At 46.0% G+C, this 10,777-nt stretch overlaps 1 protein-coding gene across 2 annotated transcripts in view; it reads left to right on the forward strand.

Moving 5' to 3' along the window:
• Nucleotides 1-9,201: 9,201 nt before the first annotated feature.
• PRDM11 (PR/SET domain 11) overlaps nucleotides 9,202-10,777 on the forward strand; it is a 31,483-nt gene continuing 29,907 nt past the window's right edge. For both annotated transcript variants that reach the window (XM_008639399.2, XM_017741822.1), the window contains exons 1-3: nucleotides 9,202-9,317; nucleotides 9,700-9,803; nucleotides 10,668-10,777. The exon at nucleotides 10,668-10,777 is cut by the window's right edge and continues 155 nt beyond it. The gene's annotated coding sequence lies outside the window, so the exon portion shown is untranslated. The remainder of the gene's footprint in view (nucleotides 9,318-9,699; nucleotides 9,804-10,667) is intronic.

The following is a 10,777-nucleotide window of genomic DNA, read 5'->3' on the forward strand; positions in this document are numbered from 1 at the left end:
CCCAGCCTGTAGTGTGCCTACCAAACACTTCCTCACTCCAGCTTTTTTGTCTGTCCATGAATGAGAGTAAAAGGTCATTTGGGCAGTAAATTCACATCTCTGCTTCCCTTTGTTGAGCTGTGTGCCCTTGGCTGCCGTTGCGGCTGACATCCAGGCCAGCAGCAAGGGAAGGATAAGTTCATTATCCAGAAGTTGAGTGCTGCAAGCAGGGATCCAGGGACCCATATGGGAGCTGCCTAGCATGGGGTCCTGTTGGTGAGCAGAGTTTTGCTGGCAGCTGTGCTAAGGAAAAAAGTACATTCCCTTGAAATATAGTGAGCACTAGATGAATGAGAGGAGGTCTCTAGCTTCTCATGTTCATTTTTAATCAGTCTTGGTGGATCACAGCAAATGCAGGAGACTGAGTGCTTGTGTTGGGACAGTTTCGAAAATTGCCAAGTGGGTGGCCCAGAAAAATACAGGCTGGGTAGCATGACATCAATCCTGGGTAAATATAAAATTATTTATGCCTGAAAATTGTTGTCATGAAAAGTGTCTTGTACTCCTTGAAAAGGTCTGATTTTGTTCTTTGAGAACATTACCTTTGGCTTAAAGAGAGATCTCTATATATGATATATATTTACATATAAAAGGCAGTTAACTCAGAGTATGAGAACCGAGTTAATATCCAATGCCAGAGAATATCAATAAAATATAAGTGGCTTAGGAAGTGAGGGTAGTGATTGATAGAGAGCCAGCATCCAATAAATAAACTGAAGTGGCAGTATAAACAGTAAGGAGGTTGAAGGATACTCTAAGCTAAAGGACAGTACTAGCACACTAATAAATCAACTGGTTGAGGATTAACTTCAAGATGAACGTAGAAAATATCTTTTCAGCATCAAAAGATCACAGTTCTGGCATTGCCACCTTAGATGAGGGGAGTAAATAATCCAGCTATTTTAAGCTAGAGCTTGATCATTTTACAGAAGAGTCTTTGCAACATGATATGTGGAGCTATGTTTTCAAAGAAGTAGACTTGATGACCCTTCTCTTCAGATAAGGGGAAGGGAGAAGCCAGATCTGACTGACACTTAATCAGTGATGCAGAAGAAGACATGACTCATCACTGGCAAAATGTGTAGATGAAACATGTTTGGTGAATTGTAGCTGTTGATAGGGGCAGGACGGTGTAATGCAGTTTGTTAGGTAAATGAGGGTATTGAAACCAAATCATTTTCATGCAGACAAGTGGAGATTTATGAACCTGGAAAGGCATGTCCTGAACGTGATCTGTGAAGGCAGGCTTGTGTCCTGAGCAGTCCCGTGTGAGAACATGGGGGTCAGAATGGGCAGGCGGCTCTGGGGAGCTTTCTGTGCCAGGTTCTAGCTGGAAAAGACAACCATGATTTTGGACACAAACAGGGTGGTAATGAATCAGGGTGAGGAGGTTGTTTTATGTCTGTAAACCTTATATTTACTTCAGACTCAGTCTTACATCAGTGTGGCTTTCTTGTGCCAGCGTCTTGAAGTAATGTCGAGAAAATTGGATGAGTTACACAGAAGAATGATGAAAATTGTTGGAAAGCTAAAAAGATACTGCATGGGTGCATAGCCAAGGCGCTGCTATGTATGTGGTTTTATTCAGTGCCTATCACTATTGCTATCCAAACACCTTTCAGTAGTGCCTTAAGGAAGAAGGCTTACAGCTGCACTTAGTTGTAGTCCTATTCTGTCCTTAGGGAGAAAAATGGTGAAATAATATCTAGTTTTAGTACTGGGGGTTTGTGTATGTTTGTTTTAACTTTATAAATGTAAGTATATATTTATGTTGAAGCCAAAGGCAAAGAAGGGCAACTGGCAGTTCTGACCAAAGATGGTGAGGTTTATTACAGCCATTAACCTGGGAAGCAATTCTTTCCAGTTGCTCAAAGCGGTATCCCAGCATGCCGGGTATTTCAGCCTTTCCCATCAGGTTCCAGGGCCCTTTGAAAGAACTGCTGCCTGGTGCCCAGAACCAGAGAGAGTCACACATGACTTGTCTATGATGGGGATTAACAACTGAGATGAACTCATGAAATGTTGGCTTCTCTTCTCATGCTAATCTCAGATGGAGTTTTTGTCCTGTTTGTAGGCTAAAAGTAAAGGAGTGGGATGTACAGGGTGTCAGTCAGATTGTCCTGATTGTCATTTCTACCCTTAAACTGTGAACCTGCGAGATCAATGCAGGGAGCTGAGTACAGCAAAAATGAGACATTTCCATGTATTTTAAAAATGCAAGCCACTTACCTAATCCTTTCAGCTGCAGTAAGTACCTGCCTTGGTTCTGTGGCATGTTGCACTGTTCCAGAAGCTTTTAGGCTGCATGGGAGCTTTACGTTGTCAGCATCCTGCTTGTTTGAGTCCTTACTCAACACTTAACATAGAAGTTGCATCATGTAAGACCTGCTTTGAATAGGCTCGTGCTGATCCATAACAGCACATGGACCAGCACATGGATCCTCTTTCTACTGTGAGATCAACAAAGGGCAAATGCTTCCAACTGACCGTAATATGGAATTTTGTGACAAATCCTGTAGAGCATCTTCTCTAGAAGCCATCATAAAGCAAACTTAAGACTGGTTCAGGAGTTATTTCAGAGGTTTTCTGTCTTCTTCTCCCTCTGAAACACATCTGTCATGAAGTAGATCATGGGGGGTTTTGATAACATGTTTTGCCAATGAACCATGTAAGAGTGACTGTGAATCTTGCATCCATTTGAGATTACAGGAGGAGTTCCAGGTTGGCAAACTGGAATTTCCCTGTTCCTAACTTGTCTGCAGTCAGGATGGCAGTGGGAATTTGGTGTTGTGGTGCCCCATCCTGTTTGTCATGTCAGTTGCTGCTCTTGGGCAGGTTAAAACCACTGGCAACTCTCAGCCCTCCCTGCTGTAAAATAGGTTGAAGTCTTGTGGTTTTGAAGCTTGCTCTCCAGGCTTCTTCAGAAAGCTGCAGAAAAACTGGTGGTGTTTCCAGGTATCTTTCTTGTAGTCCTGACCTTCTTCAGTGTTTTTAGAATTTGAAACTCAAAAAAAGTATTTCATACTTCTGGTGGATTTATGGCTCCTCGGTATAGTGGGGTAATTGACAATGAGTTAAACAAGTCCTAGTCACAGCCAATGGCTGCTCAAATCCTGCCTCATGCATGACCTATAATTCTCACTAATTGAGTTTGAATTTGTGACGGCTTCAGCTTGTTGCCAGGTGTGCTGGCTGCATTCAGCCTTGCTCTGTGGCCATCAGAGAAGAGCCTGAGCCTCACAGCAGGCTGGGAGGCAGGTCACGGGGTCTTGCCCTGCTGCCACCCACCTTTGCTGTGCCAGGACGCTGCTCTGCTGCACCCCAGGTGGAGGACAGCTTCACTCACAGAAATGTTGTACTTTTGTGGGGAAAGTGCTGTGGCAACTGTGTAGGCAAAAGCAATTTTCCCCGTGGAGCATTGGCTTATATCTGGCTGTAGACAGTGGTCCTCCTCTGAGCAAACTGGTTCTCCCTGTTACTTTGTGGGATCTTTGCTCTTTCAGAGTTTGCACTGGCTGGAAGCATGAGCTGCATAGCCAGCTGGTGCTTCATAAAGTGGCCTGAAGTGGTTGGTATGGCCGAGGACCTTGGTAAGTGCATTCACCTCAAGGAGAGTGGTCAGCCTGGGTCTTCCATGGCTGTATGGGGGGGGAGCTCAGAGCCTTGAATGCTGCGCTTTATTCCCTGTTGTCAGCTCGTCAGTAGCTGACTGTTCTGGATTACTATTTCTGATATTAATATGCAACTGTGGAAAAAGCATATGAACTTATGCCCATCTTTCACCATGGGCCTGCACTTTAAAACATGGTGCAAGCTAAGCAAGATCTGCCTTAAAAGAAGAGGGGATGACCTGCAGAAGGGCAGCAGTGAGAAGCTGAGTGAAGGAGCTGTGTGCTGAGGAGGGAATGGATTCCTATATGGCTGTTTCACATGAAAGAATGTCCCAGTCTGGGAAACCTGCCAGTAAAATGTAAAATTAAAGCTCTGTTTTGGAGGCTGATCCATGCAGATAAGGGTCTGTGACTGTTAACTAATAACTACAAGAGGGGCAGTGATAACGGCGGCATGCTTGAGAACAGGTATCCACAGGTTCGTTCATGCTTAACCCCATTTGGAGGTTTTTTCCTGCATTAGAGATTAATAGCTCAGATGTTCTAGTGTTTTCTAATTCCCTGATTTTGAGCAATATGGCAAAGCCACTGGAGATCTTAACATGTGTCATGCAGAAATGTGACAGGTCCTTGCCTACTTTGTAAAGAAAACAGGAGAGGTTATGTGGCACTGCTGTGAACATGGGGATGTTCCAGGCATGCCTCTTGGGATTTGTAGCAGTCATGCTGGTGTCCTGGTTTTGCTGAGGACCACTGTGCACAATTGCCTTTGCTGTTCAAAGTGCTTGATGTTGTGTGCAAACAGCACCTGGATCATCACAGCATCCCTCTCACCGAGGGATTGTCCTCGCTGATGTGATGCAAGGACATTGCAGTAGGCTGTGTGCCCACTGAGCACTGGGGGGGCTGAATGTCCTGGTGGGCATGGGACATACACAGGTGAGACCAGCTACCCCCTGGGAATACCCTCAGCAGTAACCAAGGAGCCTGCTCTGCTTATGCTTACATGGTGCTTCTCCACATCATCTGAAATCTTCAGAGGCTCTTCATATTTAGGTGCTAGAACAAACACAATTATGAAAATTGCCAAGAAAACCCCAAAACAATGAAGGGGAGGGAGTGAAAACTCCAGAATGTGAACTAGACTCTTGTAGCTGTGGAAAGCTAAAGGGGGAGGAGAAATGGCAAGAAAGAGAAACTAATGAGCAGTGAAATTACGAAAAATTAAACACCACTTTGAATATGTCTGAAGCTAAAAGAGTTCTAAAAGCACAGTCATCTGCTGAGGTCTGGAATTGGAGAAATGTCATATGTTTCTTTTCTGGAAGAAAAGCTGGAAGATGGTACCAGTTACAGCAGCAGTGTAATGCTCTGTGTTGTAGCAGTAGCTTGGGAAATTACCAAATAGCAGCTACTACAGCAATACATTTTAAAGTTTGCTGTTCTGGCTAACTTGGATCCAGGGATTTTAAAAGGCCTGACTGAGCAGTGCTCTCTGGGCCATGAATGCTAATTTAAAAATAATTTTTTTTAAAAAGTATGCATAATGAGTTAGACTTAAAGAAATGCTGTGTATTACTGATAAGCGAGTAGGCCAATTTCAAGTTTAACTGGGCAAATTAAACTAGGCTACCTGTGGTCTGATGTTTGCTTCCAGTAAAATAACGTAGTAGCTGATATGGATCGGATTGGTCCTGATTTAATGGGGTATTAGTTGTAATAATCAGCCTGTACAGGTTTTTTTTTAATTGTTCTTTTCTAACATAGTATGATTTTCTGGTGTTGCTATAATCTTACTTGATAAAGGTAAAACTGTTGGTAAGTCTAGCGTGTTTAATGCACTGAAGTTGTCCAACAAGTCATGGGAATAAATAGATGGGATGATTCAGTGTGTCACACACGCACTGTTGGAGCGAGTCCAGAGGAGGGAGGGCAGTGAAGATGATCAGAGGGCTGGAGTACCTCTCCTGCGAAGACAGGCTGAGAGATTTGGAATTGTTCAGCCTGGACAAGAGAGGCCTTCAGGGAGACCTGATTGCTGCCTTTCAGTACTTGAAGGGAGCTTATGAGATAGCTGGGGACAGACTTTTTAGCTGGGCCTGTGGCAATAGGACAAGGGGGACTGGCTTTAAACTGAAAGAGGGTAGATTTAGATTAGATATCAGGAAAAATTTCTTTACTGTGAGGGTGGTATGGCACTGGGACATGTCCAGAGAAGCTGTGCCTCTCCATCCCTGGAAATGTTCAAGGTCAAATTGGATAGTACTTTGAGCAGCGTGATCTACTGGAAGCTGTCTTTGCAGTGAGATTGGAACTAGATGAACTTTAGGGTCCCTTCAAACCTAAACCGTTCTGTGATTCAATGCATAAAGGAAAACCTGACTAAATAAAAGGTCACAGTGTTAAAACAAAAGGAGCCCCATTGCTGGCAGTGTAGTAGTCTCAGCTGGGAATTATTTTTTTGGTCAGTGCTAATCAAGAGGCAGAAATTGGTCTCTTCTCCTTATTAACTAGTGATAGGATGAGAGGAAATGCCTTCAAGTTGCACCAGGGGAAGTTTAGATTGGATATTACAAAAGAGTTACCAAACATTAGAACAAATTGCCCAGGAAAGTAGCTGAGTTCCCAACCCTGGAAGGTATTTAAAAGACATGTTGCTATGGCACTTAGTGATATGGTTTAGTGGTGGACTTGACAATGCTAAGTTTATGGTTGGACTTGATGATTTTGGAGGTCATTTCCAGCCTAAATGATTTAATGGTGGACTTGGCAGAGCTAGATTTGCGTTGGACACAATGATCTTAAAGGTCATTTGCAGCCTAAATGGTTCTCTTGATTCTAAGACTGTGGATGTCCTGGGAAAAAAGGCACTAAGTTAATTTGGATTGTGTTTGTGGGCAACATAGAATCTGGGCAAAAAGAGGCAAGTTAGTGATGAACTTGGGGTTGCGTGTGTGCTGGGTGAGACAACAAGGAGTTGTGTGACAGGCTTAAAGCAGTCACCTATTCTCAGAGCAGGTGGGAGGGTTGGCAGCGTGTGTGGTGGCCTGGGAGCAAGGGCTCTTACAGCAGCACGGTGGTTCACTGCAAACAGAACCCCAGCTGAAAACAGAGCCCCAGCTGGGCACAGTGGCCAGAAAGTAAATGCGGCACTTGGACACAAACATGGCAATCCTGAGCCGTGGCAGGGAGCGCATTATCTCGGTGCAAGGTGCTGCTCCCGCCAGTGCCAGCACGCTGCACAGGAATGTTGCTGATAAGTTGGAGAGAGTTCAGGGAGGACCAAGACAGGGGAGGGCTGCAAAATGTGCTACACAGTAAAACACAGAGCTTCATGTATAAAATAAACACAGTGTTTCTTTTTTTTTTTTTATTCTCCCTTTGTTTGGAGCTATGCAGTAGTTTAACCAGAACTGAAGGAAGCACGGTGACCTTCCTTGGCAGGAGGTCAGACTGTGTCATCACAGGGTTTCCTCTCACTCTGTAAGTCTCCATGGGGCAAGAGTGGGAAAGGAGAAGTCATTTTATCTTCAGAGACAAATGTATGCATCTCTTTCCTCTGAATGATTGGGGGATATGAGTATTCTAACTCCAGGTGTCCTGTCTGCCAGGCTTCCAAAACAGGTGGTTGTTCTGACCGAGAGCATCTGCCCCACAGCCAGCGTCCACCTTTCCTGTGACAGTGCAGGCCCCACAGCTAACCAGCTCTGGGACAGCACCTACCTCTTCATGTCTTTTAACATTTTCCCGCTCCCCAAGCTTTCTCCCTCTTCAGCTGCTGTACTGCAGACTTTGCAGAAAAGACTTTTTCTTTGAGAAGGGCAGGTAGGCCTAGATTGCAGCACTGGCTGGTGCATGGGTACAGGACTGGAGAGCTTTCCTCTTGCTCCAGGGAGCGCAGACAAGGGACTCAGCCTGCCAAAATAATGAGCCCTTCTTTGGCGTTATTATCGCTTTCCTTCTGAATGGCTGTGGTAATTCTGAAAGAAAATGTGTCTTGTTTTGGCCATCCTGTAAAGGCTTGAAAGTGCATGTGTTTGCATGTGTCTAGTTCTGCTTACGCTGAGGCTTTGCTTTCAGACCACTATATGAGTATTAAGTAACACTCCTTGATACAGGCTTGATAAACGTCTTTCAGGCTGCACATTGGCATGTGAGAAGTTGGATCGGAAAAACGAATCATTTGTCCCGTGGCACAAAGAGGAGCCAGAGAGGTTGGCAATGGCATTCTTTCTTGCTGTAAATAGGGCAGAAATGCAGACCAGACTTCCATGGTGTTCAGGCCCATACAAGTGTGTGTGGAATAAGAAAATTCCTGTCTTCAGGGTTTGTGACATTAGAACATGAATTTAGGAATGCCCTGAGCCCAGTCATGATGGGGATGGGCTCTTCCACCAGTCTTCCTGACAGAAGATCAGCTGCAGAGGCCCCTTTGTCAGCACTGCAAGTATGCAGCATAACAGAGCATGTCGTTGGACAGTGGACATGGAAGGGGCTATCACAGGGGATTTGGGGGGAGCAGCTGTGACATCTGTCTGATCTGGTGTGGTGCCTGAGAGCAGACAGTTTGTGTGCCTTGCAGGAAGTCTTAAGATGAATGCAATGAAGAAATGAGCAGCACTCTAATTTATTCCTTTTCTCAAGCTGGGATGCTCTTAAGCTTAGTGGCCCTTCCAAAAATCTAAATTAAACCCACTCCAAATTATTATCACTTGACTTATCTATATTTTCTCTTCAGCACCACCCCATGATGGGAGAGGGAGGGAAGTGTTACTGTTTTGAAGCTTGCTGTCTTTAAACATCATTAAATGATTGATGATTCTGTGATTCTATGAAGTGCCTCCTGGCTCTTGTGTTGAGCAGAGGGAGAGGCATTTTCACTGCAGCATCCTTGCGTGCCAGAAGGGTGGTGGTGGCGGCTCAGCTCTGGCTGCTGCAAAGGACAGGAAGATTGAGAGCATGATTTGTGCAATCTTGGTGGAGTCCCAAAGGGCGCTGTAGGCACTTACCTGTTTGTCAGAGGTGTCCAGAGCACACAGAAAGCTCCATCTGCAGGGGTGTAGTACACTATAGTCTGTTCCCACATGGCATATGTTATGTTTGTAGGCAGATCCTGGTTCAATGCCCCAATCTGCATTCCTCTTTCTTGTCCTTCAAAGACCTTCTCTGGGGTAGTGGTGCTCTATGTTCCCATGACATATCACACCCATCAGTCTTAAATTCCACATGCAGTTGGAAATCCCATGTGTGTTTTTAATGGGCTCTGTGAAGCATACTTCAGATTCTCCATGCCTCAGGTTGCTCTGTGGTGTCTCACACTCTTCACCTGACCTGCAGCTGAACTGCTTTTCCCTCCCCAGTGCAGGAACGGGTTTCCACCTATGTGCACACATGGATGCTCTGGTGTGTGATGGCGACTCTTGGTGCCGGAAAGGAGCCTGATCTGCCTACATCCCAGCCTAGGGGGGAAAACTGTGGTTCCTGGGGGAGCAAGGTTGTCATTTCTCAGCCACTCATATTTCTCCTCCCTTCCTTCATTCTTTTTCAGAACATGAGTGAGAACTTGAAGGACTGTTTGATCCAGACCCAGGCTTCCTTAGGGGAGATGGTAACGATAAAAACAGAGGCCTGCTCTCCACATCGGGACCAGGAGTATGGACAGCCTTGGTATGTGGCTAAGCTTCAGTCTGATGTACTCTAACCCCTTCTCTCCACCTCCCTCCCAGCTTAAAGGTGGTTTTGAGGAATACACTTGAGCTTTTTGAAGTTATTAAAGCCCTTCCTTGTGAGGTCTGCCTTGGGGTGTTTGACAGGGGTGGTCACCTACTCATGTGCACCTACTCTAGCTGCAGCCATTACCTGCTGTGGGCTTTAGCCTTAAGGATCTGAGATACCAGCTTTTGGCAGGTTGGGTGGCAAATGTAGTTATTTCTCTGCTACAGTTGTGGGACTAAAGGAGTTGGTCAGGCCCCATTGCTTCAGCTTCTCTCTGTGTGCAGTCCCAGCATCTTGCTAGGTTAACATCATCCTTCTCTTGTTCCCTCCTCAGCTCTGGAAGGCCTGACCCACAGTCCATGGAGATGGAACCCAAGAAACTGAAAGGGAAACGGGATGTAATCGTGACCAAGAGCTTTCAGCAAGTGGATTTCTGGTGTAAGTGTCTTGTGAGTGAGGGAAAAGCACCACTGCTGCTTTTGTAGACTTTGGTCTTCCGCTGTCAGTTTGGGGCAGGAAGCAGGGGGGAAAAAAAGCCAGGGACAAATTTGCATTCTCACCTGAAAAGACTGGCATGGTTGGTAGGGAAATTGTTGCACAAAAGCAGCTTGTCCATGTAGGGACTAGGCAGAAGTAGGGAGGTAGGGGGAAAGCAAGCTGGGAACATGAAAACACACATCGGAAAACCCTGAGAGTCTGGAAAACCCAAAGACTTGAATTCAGAAACTGCCAAGGGAGCTTTGCACTGGTACCATTTATGTTGGCATACCTATGAAGTACCAACTGGTAGACCTGCGTCCCTGTCTGGACACAGGACAGGTGTCTGGGATGCTGTCTCTCTCCCAAGCACAGAATGAAGGCTATATGATGAGGGTATTTGTTTTCATAGATGTTTGTTTTAGCTCCCCTCTGGTGTGTGGGGAATCAAACCTTTTGGCTGGAGGACTTGCTGCTAACCAGGGATGTGCAGGGAGCCCTCAGCCTCTGTCTCTGCAGGCAGTGACAGGGCCTTTCCATGTGTGTTCAGCCATCAGTGGCAGATACCTGCAGGGCACCAGGGCTCACGCAGGTGCAGGTGTTGGTTGGGGCAGAGCCCTTGTTGAGAGGGGTGGCAGAGCAAGGGAGCAGCCAGTGAAGCATCTCTGTGTGTGTAGGCCAGAGTTTGGGGAAGGGGCTCAGCTGGGCCAGGGGAAGGACAGGGAGCTGAGTTCTGAGTGCTGTGCATCCTGTGCACTGCCCGAGCCTGTACATCATGTGCATCGTGTCTGCCAGACCTAACCCCTGTTTCCTTCTCATCTGCAGTCTGTGAGTCCTGCCAGGAGTACTTTGTGGATGAGTGTCCGAACCATGGCCCCCCAGTGTTTGTGTCTGACACACCAGTGCCCGTTGGCATTCCTTAACGGGCAGCGCTG

This window comes from Corvus brachyrhynchos, unplaced genomic scaffold (genome assembly GCF_000691975.1).
Source record: "Corvus brachyrhynchos isolate BGI_N302 unplaced genomic scaffold, ASM69197v1 scaffold115, whole genome shotgun sequence".
Taxonomy (NCBI): domain Eukaryota; kingdom Metazoa; phylum Chordata; class Aves; order Passeriformes; family Corvidae; genus Corvus; species Corvus brachyrhynchos.